General features: G+C 40.5%; 1 long non-coding RNA gene across 1 annotated transcript; it reads right to left on the reverse strand.

Moving 5' to 3' along the window:
* Positions 1-3,395: 3,395 nt before the first annotated feature.
* Positions 3,396-6,529, reverse strand: LOC114643581 (uncharacterized). Its single transcript, XR_007934911.1, has 3 exons — positions 6,362-6,529; positions 3,605-3,649; positions 3,396-3,416 (listed from the first exon to the last, which is right to left on the reverse strand). It is a non-coding gene; the product is annotated as an uncharacterized LOC114643581 (long non-coding RNA).
* Between the last annotated feature and the right edge of the window lie 8,319 nt (positions 6,530-14,848).

Below are 14,848 nucleotides of genomic sequence, written 5' to 3' on the forward strand. Positions count from 1 at the left end.
CCTGTATATCCATTTGTGAGTGCAATCTCACGCAGGCGATGGTACACAGTGTGGTACCACTTGGTGGACTTATGGCCGTAAGCATATGACCCCAGCATCTGATCCAGTCGATCAACTCCAGCCATCTTACAATTATATTCTTCAAGCGCAACAGGCTTGTCCAGCTTCCTACCTTCTGGGTTTCCCTTAGAACGAATTGTTTTCTCACATAAATTGTTGGTGTGAACTGTACTAAGTGACCCGTTTGACATCATGCCATGCCAATGCCACCAAGTTATCCGCCCGCATGAAAACAGGATTGTCCCCTCTTCATCTTCAGCCTGTCTGGCTTCAACTGTAAAGGCATGCGTCTCCTATTCACCCTGACTGTGCCACACGCTCCAATTCCCCTGCTCTGTAGCTCCATGAACAATTCTGGTGATGTATAAAAATTGTCCATGTACACATGTCCCAAATGTTCATATCCCTGAAGCAGCTCCAGCACAACCTGACTTGTCAAAGGACAGTTCTCTTTGAAAAGAATGCTTTCCGGTGTAAGTAATTACTTTCAGGCAGAAACCAGTGTTTGCTTCTGCCAGTACAAAATCCTTTATGCCATACTTGGTGGGCTTGTCTGGCATATGTTATAAGGGACGGCTTTTTTTCCCCCCCAACATTTTATCATGGATTCATCCACAGACAAATCATGGCCAGGCTGATAAAATTGTTTATACATTGGCTCCACAATGTCAAGCAGGGGCTGAACTTTGTACATGGGATTATAGCCTGGCTCACCCCTTGGGATTTGCTTCTTATCACAGAAGTGAATGAAGCTTTGCAGCAGCACGTACCTATCACGTGGCATAACCTGTCCAAAGCCACCAGGTGACAAAGTACGTGTGGACCAATGCTCCCTGAAATTATATCGCCAGTCCAGTCCCATCTCTATCTGCAATGCCACAAAGCCGTTCATCTCGTCTTTTGTTGTGGGTTTCCACTTCGAAAAACGAGAACGCGGAGCGAGCGCATCCCGCGATTCAAAAAATTGTTCTGCATACCTGTTTCTCGTCAGATATCAGCTGAAAAACTGCCTCAGGAAAAAACAGATTGAAATAGTCCAGCGGCTTGTAATCCGTTGTGTCTAGCAGCAAGCCGTGCCGCCTTGTGAAGTCAGGTAGCCAGATCGGCTCCCATGGATCAATTTCTGGGTATTCCTCCTATGCGAACCTTGCTGTAGGTGTACTGGCAGCGCGAATGCGCTCAGCTGAGCAGCTGGGGCGGCATCGGCTGGTCTCCGATCGGCTGACGCCGGCTCCTCAATCTCTTGATCACTGTCTATGAAATCCGACTCTGAAAAATCAGAGTCCGACTCCGCGGTAATGCGCAAAATGTTATCTGCCGAGTAATTTCTTTTCTCGACTCGCTTCGCTCCCTCGTGAGATGTTAATGCCATCTTGTCTTTGTATTTGTTTACATTTCGCAACTCACGCACACGCAAGGATCATTTGCTGAGTCGACAAGTCTAGAGCATTCCTCCAAGCACAGAGAATGCCTGTGACGTGACAGTGAGTTTTGTCGCCATTAACAGCTGATTGTCGCCCTCTATCCCTGGATGTCGACTTTTGTCGACATGCGCCCTCAACCCCTCCTGTCGACAAAAGTCGACATCCGCCCTAAAAGAGTTAACAAAGGGAAGTCAGATGGAGGAAATCCTGTAAGAATTTAAGGCGTGAGGGGTACCCTGGACATGACATAAGGTGCATGGCCACAACGCCATATGCAATAACTTTTACACAAACTGGGACAGGAGCTCCTCAAGATGAAGGTAACAATGCTTAGCACAATAAGGAAAAATAAGCCAGAGCTCCCATCTCAACTGCTGGCCACACAGAATAGGCCAGTGAAGACCTTCACGTTTTGTCTAAACAAATGACACATCCTTGGTGCACAATGTGACCTGCACAGGGATAGGAGATTCCATGGCCAGAAATTTATAATGGACTATAATGCTACAAAAAGAGGAGTGGAGAATTTAGACAAAACATCACGCTGGATGCTGGCCACAGGCAATTTTTTCAACATATTGAACATCTCATAAATACTTTTGTCATCTGGACAACCTTGAACTGAGACTGGAAAAGGGAGAAGGAGACAGAGCCATCTTGAGGAGTATGGTAAACCATTGGTGACGCCTTACATGCTATTGGGATGACGTGCCAAAGACCCCAGCATGTACAGCCATTGTGTTGATTCAACAGTCCAATCCACAGAGGAACCAATGACAGCACCAGTAGTGTGTGTATGCATAGTGAGTGTGTTTGTGCGTGTCACTGAGTGAACTGTACAGTTATTACAGTATTGTGTAGAAAATGAAAATAAGTTCTGCTTGATAAACACACAATGTGATCTGAGAGTAAAGAGTAAACAAGTTATTTACATTGCTTGTTAAAATAAAGTGACCATCTGATTTAAAAAAAAAAAAAAAAAAAAAAAAAGTCCCTCAATAGTACATACATAGAAAAAATGTAATCATAATCTGAGATTCACCACAATTATCTTTCATGCTTCTCAAAGAGAAATTAAAATGTTTGTAAACTACTGTATTTGTGAAGGACTGAAGTGTGAGGCTATCTAAAACTATCATTGAGTGTACTTCAGTAATGTGTGTAGTGACTTATAGAACCACAATATTACATTATTGCACAGCAGCATCTTCATAATGTCCAAGACCTCAAATCTTTCACTGCTGTACCAAAATGTTCTGTCCTCCAAGGAAACCCTCAAAAAAACACTAGTAAAAATGTCTTTTGGAAATAATGTAATTTGTTTGTTCTGTGATGAAATATTTTTAAAAATTATTTTAAGAGCCTTTAGATAGCACTAAGTGGGCTTTAAAAATACATAAGAACTAATATCAATATTTCAAAATGAGCAGCAGACCCAAAAAAAGACTCGCAGTTAAATTGTTTGTTTTCAAAAACTACCCACCATATTATAAACTGAAATCAGAGTAATGTACAATAAAATACAAATAACAATCAATGTAGCAGCAGACAATTATACTGATTCATTAAATATGCAGTTTATTTTAAGTTTAATTTTATCCCGACATTCCTGAGTGAAAAGTTCCATATCATCCCTAAACTGAAAAATAAATAAGGGTTCTTTTGCTAAAATTAAATCCAATTTCGACTACATCGATGTCCTGGAGAGCTCGGCTTTGGTGGTCCTCCTCCAGCTCCAGAAAATGGGGCTCAGACACGGCACCTCTGAACAACTGTCTATGTTGGCGCAACCATTTTACTGTAGTGTGGAGGTCCTTTTTTATTAGTGGTTCCTTTAAAGACCACAAAGAGAATTAAAACGTATTTCTACATGCCTATTTAAATATTAGATATTACATATATACCTCCTCACCTTTAGTGAACGCCTTTGTCCTGTACGAAATATTCACACGTTACCCACACAGAGAGGGATACCTTCCAACAGCAAATTTCTCCAATAGAATAAAGCACCAGCACCTCCTGATCAAGGGTAAATCACACTGCCATGCAGAGGGAAAAAAAAAGAACATTAAAGCCAGTAACAGATATTAACAAATAATCAGACATAAGTGAAAGCTTACAGCTGTGAAGTCAAATGGCGCATCCAAGACAAGGTGCAGAGCATACTGTGGAGCGCACAAAGAATTATTTCAAAATAATATTTGATCTATTTGCATACAGTACAGTGCACACTCTACTTATTGCAATTTATAGTGGTTCTAAAGTATTCCCAACCTAAAAAATAAGTCTGATTTTCTCACCATCAACATGAATACTCCACAATCCACTGACCCAGGGGTAGGCAACGTCGGTCCTGATGAGCCGCAGTATGTTCAGGTTTTTGTTCCAACCCAGTTCCTTAATGAGAACTCAATTATTGCTGATGAAACACATATTGCTTAAGTGACATTTTGATGCTTCATTTTAGTGGTCTCGCTTGTTAAGGTTCTCCAACTTTAATTGCTTATTTCAATCTTAAACTGCTGCATTCAGTGTTTTAATTGCTCCTTATTAGCAATAAGATGTAAAAGACAAAGCAGCCAGCAGTTCTCCAGCTAGCTTTTTTCCAATTACATCTGTGTGTGTTCATCATGCACTGTTTGATTTAATAAAACACTTAATAGAAAAATGTGACAGACTGAAAATGATCTGTTTTAGGCTTCATATCATTTGGATGATATCCTTGGAAAGGAAAAAAATCTACGATATGAGAGCCTTACATTGCACAGACTAACAAGCATAAAATTAAATAAGGTCTGAGATTGGCAATGATTGGTTTCTAATTAAGCAATTGGGTTGGAATGAAAACCTGTAGCCACTGCGGCTCACCAGGACAGACGTTGCCTACCCCTGCACTGACCCAACCCACTGCTGTGGAAGATTCTGAAATTGAAATGGATTCATATCACCTACTAGGTAGAGTAAGAAAATTTTGATGTAAGCAGAATACAAGCACAACTTCTTAAAGTAGGCATGTGTTGTTTATCAATATTAGTGTGACTGCATTTTGCATGTGAATAACTTAAATATTTAGAATATATGCTTGAATTAAAAAAAAAAAATTGCAATGCTTAGAAACTTACAATGAGGTTGATATTAATTACATTTTTTTAAATATTACATGTACACACATCAGTGATCAAAATTTCAGAACATTTATGAACACTTTTTTTTTTTTTTCTCAAATATTGTTAATCTTATTATGCAAAGTGATACAGGTGATCACCAGTACCTAATAATTCAATATGAAATACAAAATTTGCAGAAAAAAAATGTAAAGAAAGCAAAATAGGGGTGATATATACTGTGCATATTTCCTGGCTCTAGTAAGCTCTTCTGCCACTGTATTTTGAATTAAATTAAGTCTTATCAGCCACAAAGCCTTATGGTGATCCATGTAGAAGTAATAAAAGCACAGAAGTTATTTAGCATCATGGAATGCTAACATAATTAAGTTTTGCAATATTTCTTAAGTAAAATGAAGGCTACTCTAGATACATGTTTAGTATGTGTATCAAATGAAAGATCATCATTTTCACTAGATATTCCCAAGTTTAGAATTAGTGTATTGTGAGTGATAGGGGTGCCATCTACAGACATGTTACATTCAGATTGACATTTTTACCAGCTTTCGAACCAATGCCTAGCACTTCTGTTTTGTTAGAATTCAACAAATGAAAATTTCAAGGAATCTACTTTCTACTAGGTAAACCTCTATTTTAGAACACTGAGATGGTTCATGTAGTTGATCAGATGAATATCATGGTCTATAGTATCAAATGTGGCACTTACTGTAGATGCAATATTATGGGCCTAAAAATGCAACCATGGTCAGTGGAGTGCAAATCATTGAATACTTTGACTAAAGCAGTACCTGGGTAAAAATGTTACAATAGATTATTTTTATTTGCAAAAATATTGAGAACCGCTTACCTACACCTTTCTCTAAATTTTAGAAATACAAGAAAGATTAGAAAATTGGTCTATAATTTGATAGATCACAATTAAAAAGATTTTTTTACCTTAAGAGGTTATTAGCCAGTATAAAGTAGGTACATATCTAAGATTTAAAAACTAATTTATAATACTTAAATGTGGCTTACCAAAGAGAAAGTAAAATCTTTCACAAATAAAGAAAACAAAGGAAAATTTAGACTTATTAACTAATGCACCAAATTCTGAACATTCAATTTGGGCAAAGGATTTTAATTTCTCAGCTTTCTTAAAAGCAACATCATTTGACACTACTTCACTAGCTAAATAAGAAAACATAATTTATTATAAAGTGGTGTAGAATTTTGAAGCTTTATCCCTAGATTACTTTCTCATTTAAAGACTTAATGTTCACTTCTTAACCGAACAGGAATATGTTTCATTTTCATTAAGAAGTTGCGCCCACCCCCCAAAAAAGAAAAGAATTAAAAGTTAAATAAACACCACGTTAACATTCGTTAGGGAATGACTGGATGGATGGCTGGATGAATACAATTTATAAAATATATAACAAACAATAAAACGGAACTTAAAATATCTTAATTTAAGTTAAATATCATCTTAAAGTACTGGGAATTTTCCGTTCATCAAGAACATAGACTGAACTTTGGGCAAAATGCATGTTTATCGTATTTTGCTGACAATGTAACATTAAGTGTCGATTTCCCCAGTTTTTACGAGGCAAGCCACCGTAACCAGTGTTGCAGTCATTAACAATTAGCTCGCCAGCCAAAGATTACATACATGTAAACGTAACGATAACTTTTCGAACTGTTTTGAAAAACGTTTTGCAAAATGTACAGTTTTATAATTGTTAAGAATAACAGTAATAATAACAACAATACCGTGCTGTTTTCTGTCATATTTTGTTTGTGCTCGAAAATACTGCGCTCGTGCTAAAAACTAACACTTGCTGTGTTCGATAAATGGAGGCGTTGTTTTCGCCTTGCCTAGAAATGGTAACGTCACTTCCGGGTCTACAACTGCGAGTCTGAAACTGCGGTGACGTATGGTGCTGTGGCTCTGCAAGTGGATGCTTCTCCCTTGGTCTGCTGGTACCTATTAGCTAGTGATGGGCGAAGTGAAGCATCAACACGTTTGAAGCAATTGTCGGAAATCGTATCGAAGCTTCGAAGCATTTGACGCTGTCCTCTCCAGTGACCCCTCCTGGCCATTTTCATTAACGTTACACAGTTATGATCCACTTCAATGTTACAACTCGTATTGCTCTTATTTTTTCGCAGCTACAGACTGACAACGACGAGAAGGGTTCGTCAGCAGCTTCTAGTGTCTGATGTCTAAAAAATATAACTTAACACTGACAGGCAGAATGCACTATACGATAGCAAGAGTTAAAAAAAAAAAAAATAAGACGCCTCACTCATGGATTCCCGGCTCTTTCAATTAGTATTTACTTTTGCACTATATCCTTATCGCTCCTGTTATTAGTATTATAATTAACCCTCATCTTTTCTTGAGATCACATTTAATAGCCTTAAATGTTTTCTTTGGTCTGACTTAATTAAAATGGAGTAGACAGAAAATAAAGGTTTATCCCTGTACTTTGCCATGATATGGGTAAGCACATTTGAGAAAGAAAAGGTGAAATCCTTAAATCACAGATGATGTTGTTCGATCAAGTATTAAAATATTTCATTAATACTTTTTTGGAGCTCAAAAGTAACGAGTTCGCTATGAGAAGATGCCGTCAGTGGCTCAATTAACTAAGGTGGTTACTTTTCAAATTCTGCGCGTAGTGCTAGCCCGAGTTCGATCCGAACTAAAGACTCATCATAATTTTAAAATAAATAAATCTCGAGTGAAATCTTTATAACCAATTTGAACTAAATAATTTTGAGATACTGTGGAAGGATCACTTAAGAGATCTGTTCGGGAATCATCCCCACTTAGAATAGCCATCAAAATGAGATGACTAATTGCGTAAGGCAGCTCACATATTTACATTAATTCATCGCCATTTGACGTCCATGAACCCATCCATTGAATAAGGTGATAACAAACCCACTGTGGTAGATCAGGTTGAATTTGCTCTGCTGCACCAAACATTCAAAGGTGTTAATCCGGAGCACATCAGAGAGGCTGAGAGACACGGTGCAGATCAGTCACCGGCACACCAACACACAGACACATACGGGACACTCCGAGGTGAGCAGTGCATGGATCAAGGTCGGCATTAAAGATTCTCTTGAGTACTGAAATAACAAAAAACAGCAGGATAAACACATCTGGACCTGCTGCCAAAAAAGCATTTGCTTTTGACAGCATCCCTCCCTCGTGAACACATCTTCAAGGTCTGGACAGGCGATCAGTAAATAGTTGTCTTAGTCACAGCGCAGTGCAATAATAAAACATTTCCTAAAACCTATAGTTGTCCAGTCTGTATCATTCCTAAGCAATCTTCCAGTTATAGAGGCGCAATCCCAGTTACTAACACATTTACCGTGTAGCTCTCCCCACCCCCAACACTCAAAAGAACACATTCCACCTTATTAATTTAATATATAAAAATTTAAAACGCTAAACCCGCCATCAACAACTACAATAACAGTTGAAATCGTCACTCAATGGAAATGGGCATCTTGTTTTATCTTTACTACAACAACATTTATTTATATAGCACATTTTCATACAAAAAGTAGGTCAAAGTGCTTTACATAATGAAGAAAATAAAAATAAAAGACAAAATAAGAAATTAAAATAAGGCAACATTAGTTAACATAGAAAAGGAGTAAGGTCCGATGGCCAGGGTGGACAGAAAAAACAACAAAAAAAAAAAACCTCCAGAAAGCTGGTGAAAAAAATAAAATCTGTTGGGGTTCCAGGCCACGAGACCGCCCAGTCCCCTCTTGACATTCTACCTAACATAAATGAAATAGTCCCCTTTGTAGTTAGGGTTCTCATGGAGTCACTTGATGCTGATGGTCATACAGACTTCTGGCTTTTAATCCATCCATCCATTTTTGGAACATCATGGTACTTAGAGTAGATGGTGGTAGCGCAAGCCACCAAAAGGACACCGGAAAAGGAAACAGAAGAGAGAATAGATAGATATGAACTTTATCCCGAGGGAAATTCTTTTGTCATATACATGCTCAGTGCAACAAGAGTAAAGATAAGATAGATACTTTATTAATCCCAATGGGAAATTCACATTTTCCAGCAGCAGCATACTGATACAATAAATAATATTAAATTAAAGAATGATAATAATGCAGGTGAAAAAAAGACAAACTTTGTATAATAAATGTTAATGTTTACCCCCCCGGGTGGAATTGAAGAGTCGCATAGTTTGGGGGAGGAACGATCACCTCAATCTGTCAGTGGAGCAGGACAGTGACAGCAGTCTGTCGCTGAAGCTGCTCTTCTGTCTGGAGATGATACTATTTAGTGGATTCTCCATAATTGATAGGAGCCTGATAAGGAAGTAGAGTTAAAAAGATCAGTAGTAATAGTGCAAACAGAATAACAAAATAACTCTATAAACAAAGTAACAAATAACTATAACTAATAGTTTGTATTATATAGTTATAACTAATTTGTGCAAAGCAACAAACAACAATAACTAAAACTATAACAGATATAATAAAACAGATTATTAGTGCAAGTGGTTATGAAAAGTGACTTAGTGTTTGTGCCATGAATAAATGAGAGCAGCATGAGATGATGGGATGAAACAAACATTCAGTAACATACAGATGAGTAAATAAAAAAACGAATGAGACCTAATGACAAAAATTATGAAAAAGATCACCTACGGAATGAGGAAGAGTTATACAGTCTTATTGCCGCAGGTAGAAAGGATTTCCTGTGGCGTTCGGTTCTGCATTTGGAGGCAATGAGTCTTTTGCTGTGTGTGCTCTGATGACCCATCAAGGAGGCGTGCATGGGGTGAGAGGGGTTTTCCATGATACAGAGAAGCTTTTTCAGCATTCTCCTCTCAGACACCTCCACCAGGTTCTCCAGTCTGACACCCAGGACAGAACCAGCCTTTTTAATCAGCTTGTTCAGCCTGTTAGCATCAGCTGTCTTCACCCCACTGCCCCAGCGCACAGCTGCAAAAAACACCACGCTCTCTACCACAGAGTGATAGAACATAGTCAGCATTTTCATACAGACATTGAAAGACCTGAGCCTCCTCAGTAGGTAAAGCCGGCTCTGCCCTTTCTTGAAAACCGTGTTGATGTTCTTGGATCAGTCCAGTTCACTGTCAATGTGTACCCCCAGGTACCTGTAGTCCTCAACCACCTCAACATCCGTTCCTCTGATGGTGACAGGGGTGGGAAAAGGAGCCTGCTTCCTAAAGTCCACAACCAGTTCCTTTGTCTTTGTGATGTTTATCTGTAAATGGTTTAGCTCACACCACTCCACAAAGCTGTCCACCACACTCCTGTATTCATCCTCCTGTCCATCCCTGATACAGGCCACAATGGCAGAGTCATCAGAATTTCTGCAGGTGACATGACTGAGACCTGTACCTGAAGTCAGACGTGTACAGGGTGAAGAGGAGGGGTGATAGGACAGTTCCCTGCGGCACCCCCGTGCTGCTCAGGATGTTATCAGAGCAGCAGCTCTTCAGCCTGACATGCTTTGGTCGATTGGTTAGATAGTCCGTAATCCAGGCTACCAATGGGGCGTCCACCTGCATTTCCGTGAGCTTATTTCCCAGCAGTGATGGTCTGATTGTGTTAAAAGCACTGGAGAAGTCAAAAAACATGACCCTCAGTGTCCCCAACAATGTCCAAATGAGAATAAGCCTGGTTCTGCAGATAGATGATGGCGTCCTCCACGCCGATACGGGGCCGATAAGCAAACTGTACGGGGTCCAGCCAGGGCTCCACCAGCAGACGCATGTGTTTCAGGAGAAGTCTCTCCAGCACTTTCATGACGTGTGAAGTCAGAGCCACTGGCCTGTAGTTGCTGGGGGTCAACGGGTGGGTCTTTTTGGGGACAGGAACCAGACAGGATGTCTTCCAGAGTGACGGGACCCTCTGCATTTTCAGACTCATGTTGAAGATCAGATGTAGAACTCCACACAGCTGGGCAGCACAGCACCTGAGCGCCCTGGGACTGATGCCATCAGGACCTGCAGCTTTACTGGGATGAAGTCTACACAGTTCCCTTCTGATGTCATCAGCTGAGAGGGGCAGGAGAGGGGGGAGGAGAAGGTGAGAAGAGCTGAGTGTGGGGGGAGGAGACGTATGGGAGTCAAACCTATTAAAGTGCAGATTTAGGTTGTTTGCACATTCCACGTCTCCATCCATCCCAACACCTCTCTTTTGTTTCAAGCCAGTAATGGCCCTCATTCCATTCCACACCTCCCTAGGGTGGTTTTCTTGGAGTTTGCTTTCCAGCTTCCTCCTGTAGCAGTCTTTCCCCTCTGCAATCTTAGATTTCAGCTTCCTCTGTACCAGTCTCAACTCCTCTTTGTCACTGTTTCTGAAAGCTCTCTTCTTCTTGAGTGTGGCTTTGATGTCTTTAGTTACCCAGGGTTTATTGTTGGGGAAGCAACGAACAGTTTTTTTGGGAACAACAGTGTCCACACAGACGTTAATGTATTCTGTGATGCAGTCAGGTTGTCTATATTGTCCCCATGGGAACTGCAGAGAACATCCCAGTCCGTTGCCTCAAAGCATCCCTGCAGAGTCTCCTCTGTCTCCATTGTCTACCTCATGACAGTTTTCTTGACTGCAGGTTGTCTCTGGACGGCAGGTTTGTAAAGGGGCCGGAGATGGACAAGGTTGTGGTCAGCCTTGCCCAAGGGAGGGAGAGAGATGGAGGTGTATGCCTCAGTAGCATTGGCATAGAACAGGTCCAGTGTTTTATTGTCTCTGGTTTTGCAATCGACATATTGCTTGAATGTGGGTAGAACAGTGGAGAGATTTGTGTGATTAAAGTCTCCCGTTACGGCCATAAACACAGCCGGACTTCGAGTCGGGAGGTCCGCGGTCACCGAGTTGATGAAGCGTTAGCGTCGGGGGCGATGTAAACGATGATAATGATGGAAAACTCTCTGGGCAGATAATATGGCCGGAGACCGACTGCTAACAGTTCAATGTGTTTAGTACACACAGCCATCCTCACCTTAACGTGACTGGGAGAACACCAGCAGTTGTTTACATTAAGAGCGAGTCCTCATCCCCTCTTCTCGCTCCTGCCGGTGTCCCTGTCCGCTCTCACACACCGAAACCCGTTTAAATCCACAACAGAGTCGGGGATGTTTTCGTGCAGCCATGTCTCCGTGAAACACATAACACTGCACTCCCGGAAAACTTTCTCTGTCCTTGTTAGCGTTGCCAGCTCGTCCATCTTATTCGCCAGAGATCTAACATTACCAGTCATTACTGACGGGAGAGCAGGGCGAAATCTTTTCTTCAGCCGTCGTGCTTTCCCGGCTCTGCAGCCGCGGTAGTTCCTCTTGATCTCCGCGGGGATGTTGTGCCGAATGCCAGCGTGGCTGTGCTGCCGGAGCCCCAGCAGCTGCTCCCGGCTGTAAACAAAGGAGAAGTGTGGCCTCGCGGTCATCTCAGAGGTGTGCAGGAGTAGTTGAAGCTGAAATTTTTAGCGAGTCTTAGAGTAATTATTTATTATCTATACAAGTACTATAAACTTAAAAAAAAAAAAAAAAAAAACTATATGAACTAAAATAAGAGAAACAGAAGAAAAGCAACGTAAATGCAGAGAGCACGCCTGACAGGCTGCCGTCCGTCGTTATCGCCTTCCTCACATCCTCACACTAGGGGTTAGTACAGATTTTACAGCCACCATGAATAGTTATTATAATGAATTGGATATACAGAGTATCAGGATTAAATTACAGTGAAGGCCATGTTAAAGTAATGTGTTTTCAGCAGTTTTTTTAAAGTGCTCCACTGTATTAGCCTGGCGAATTCCTACTGGCAGGCTATTCCAGATTTTAGGTGCATAACAGCAGAAGGCCGCCTCAACACTTAAGTTTTGCTCTTGGAATTCTAAGGAGACACTCAGTTGAGGATCTGAGGTTGCGATTTGGAATATAAGACATCAGACATTCTGATATATAGGATGGGGTGAGATTATTTAAGGCTTTATAAACCATAAGCAAAATTTTAAAGTCAATCCTAAATGACACAGGTAACCAGTGTAGTGACATCAAAACTGGAGAGTTGTGCTCAGATTTTCTTTTCCTAGTTAGGATTCTAGCAGCTGCGTTCTGCACTAGTTGCAAACGATTTGTCTTTTTTGGGTAGTCCTGAGAAGAGTGCGTTACAGTAATCTAGATGACTGAAAACAAACGCATCAACTAATTTCTCAGCATCTTTCAATGATATGAGGTCTAACTTTTGCTGTGTTTAAAAGTGAAAAAATGCTGTCCTAGTGATCTGATTAATATGCGATTTAAAATTTAGATTAGTCAAGTTACCCCTAAGCTTTTTACCTCCGTTTTGACTTTTAATCCTAATGCTTCGTTTATTTCTAATAGCCTCATTGTATCCATTATTGCCAATCACTAAGATTTCAGTTTTCTCTTTTATTTAACTTGAGAAAGTTACTATTCATCCATTCTGAAATACAAGTCGGACATTGTGTTAGTGAATCAAGAGATTTGGGGTCATCAGGTGCAATTGATAAATACAGCTGTGTGTCATCAGCATAGCTGTGGTAGCTCACGTTATGTCCTGAGATAATCTGACCTAATGGAAGCATGTAGATTGAGAAGAGCAGCGGACCCAGGATAGAGCCTTGTGGAACACCATATAGGATATTATGTGTCTTTGAGTTGTAATGACCACAACTAAAAAAAATTTCTCCCTGCCAGGTAGGATTCAAACTAATTTAAAACGCTGCCAGAGAGGCCCACCCACTGACTAAGGCGATTTTTTTAAGAATATTATGATCAATGGTGTCAAATGCGACACTCAGATCTAAGAGGATGAGAACAGATAAATGGCCTCTGTCTGCATTTACCCACAAATCATTTACTACTTTAACGAGTGCAGTTTCTGTGCTGTGATTCGTTCTAAAACCTGACTGAAATTTATCAAGAATAGCATGTTTATTGAGGTGCTCATTTAACTGCATAATGACTGCCTTCTCTAGAATTTTACTTAATGGCAGGTTAGAGATGGGTCTAAAATTTTCAAGAGCAGAGGGGTCGAGATTATTTTTCTTAACTCTTTTAGGGCTAATTTTTTTTTTTTTTTTTTCTTTTCTCCCAGGGCTGAATATTTTTCCAGAAAATAACTTTTTAAAAAAAAGAACACAAAACAATTGTTTAACATATCAAATCAACAAAAAATATTTATTTTTGACAAATATACTGTAACTGTTTTGCATTTTGTATGAGCCTGCATACTATATAATTTAACATTATTATTGCACATACTGTACATGCTACAAGGCAAAGTCCTGCAAAGTATGATATCGCTCAAAGCAGCCAATTGCATGCATTACCACGTTGCACTGCTTACAATATGTGTTGCACTGGTGCCTCTTTTTAAGTAGTCTATTGCTGCACACAACACAGTCAGGCTTATACTTTTTATCCTCATATGTGGCAGGAAAGTGGCGCTCAGTCAGCCTGTCTGGCACTGCCCTTTGTGCTGGCCTTCCTCGCTTTGCAAAAGGCACTCCGACATATTCTTCCAGCAAGCTGTCAACCACCTTCTTGCGGAAATCTGCCGCAGTCATAGTGCTGTCACTGTTTGCCTGCTTGAATAATAGAAATTCGTTTGTGAGTGCAATCTCACGCAGGCGATGGTACACAGTGTGGTACCACTTGGTGGACTTATGGCCGTAAGCATATGTCCCCAGCATCTGATCCAGTCGATCTACTCCAGCCATCTTACAATTATACTCTTCAAGTGCAACAGGCTTGTCCAGCTTCCTACCTGCTGGGTTTCCCTTTGAACGAATTGTTTTTTCACATAAATTGTTAGTGTGAACTGTACTAAGGCAAGTGACCCGTTTGACATCATGCCATGCCAATGCCACCAAGTTATCCGCCCGCATGAAAACAGGATTGTCCCCTCTTTTCAACTTCAGCCTGTCTGGCTTCAGCTGTAAAGGCATGTGTCTCCTATTCACCCTGACTGTGCCACAAGCTCCTATTCCCCTGCTCTGTAGCTCCATGAACAACTCTGGAGATGTATAGAAATTGTCCATGTAAACAACATGTCCCAAATGTTCATACCCCTGAAGCAGCTCCAGCACAACCTGAGTTGTCAAAGGACCGTTCTCTCTCTGAAAATAATGCTTTCCTGTGTAAGTAATTACTTTCAGGCAGAAGCCAGTGTTTGCTTCTGCCAGTACAAAGTCCTTTATGCCATACTTGG

This window comes from Erpetoichthys calabaricus, chromosome 5 (genome assembly GCF_900747795.2).
Source record: "Erpetoichthys calabaricus chromosome 5, fErpCal1.3, whole genome shotgun sequence".
Lineage (NCBI taxonomy): Eukaryota > Metazoa > Chordata > Cladistia > Polypteriformes > Polypteridae > Erpetoichthys > Erpetoichthys calabaricus.